This window comes from Sapajus apella, unplaced genomic scaffold (assembly GCF_009761245.1).
Source record: "Sapajus apella isolate SASKATOON/1434 unplaced genomic scaffold, GSC_monkey_1.0 scaffold468, whole genome shotgun sequence".
Classification (NCBI taxonomy): Eukaryota; Metazoa; Chordata; class Mammalia; order Primates; family Cebidae; genus Sapajus; species Sapajus apella.
In genome coordinates, this window is record NW_022437404.1 from 27,337 (window position 1) to 28,215 (window position 879).

At 39.6% G+C, this 879-nt stretch overlaps 1 protein-coding gene across 1 annotated transcript in view; it reads right to left on the bottom strand.

Annotated features, from left to right (window-relative positions):
• LOC116545978 (HLA class II histocompatibility antigen, DR beta 3 chain-like) overlaps nucleotides 1-879 on the bottom strand; it is a 26,440-nt gene that overhangs the window by 6,842 nt on the left and 18,719 nt on the right.

Consider the following 879-nt stretch of genomic DNA (forward strand, 5'->3'; position numbering starts at 1 on the left):
GTTCATTACCTACCAAATACAATAGAGAATTCTTAGAGCAGAAATTATAACTGGCCAATAAAGAGGTCAAAATAATTCAAAAGCATTACAAATCAAAAAGTATAAATTAAAAATTAATCAGAAACATACATTTTCACTTTTTGGTGAATGTCATAAAAAAGGTCAACAAAGGGGAAAGTGAAGTGAGTTGTGTCACAATTATTATATATAAAAGAATATGTTACTACTAGAAAAGTATTAGCATTATAATTAAATAGTAACAGTGTGTTAAAACTTCAATTAAAGTTAGTTTCACAGTCATTTTGAGGATGGAGACCCAGACATCTGGGATTACCTTCCCCTTGACTTCCACACTGCATTTCAATAGAAGAAAAGGCTGGTTGACTGGTGCCTCCTCAATCACCTTCCTGTAAATAGCAGGCTTGGTATTGGGGAATGTCTCTGGAAGACACTGTTTTTACTTAAACAAGATCAAACCCCCACCCCACTCCTCCATCCAGAGACCATAAACCTTTCACGTGTGGTTCCTAGAGCTGTAAACCCAAAACCCTTGCATATGTGATTTCTAAAACGGTAAACCCAAGACTAGAGCTATAAACCCCAAACCTTTTCACCTGTAATTTCTAAGGCTGTAAACCTAAGATTCTTTCATGTGTAGTATCTGGAGTGTAAGCCTATAAAGGAGAGCCTCTCTTTGTTAGATGAGCTGGGTTATTTAGACAAATCATCGCGCAGCTCTCAGCCATAATAATAAACTCCTTCCTTCCTTCCTTCCTTCCTTCCTTCCTTCCTTCCTTCCTTCCTTCCTCCCTCCCTCCCTCCCTCCCTCCCTCCCTCCCTCCCTCCCTCCCTCCCTTCCTTCCTTCCTTCCTTCCTTCC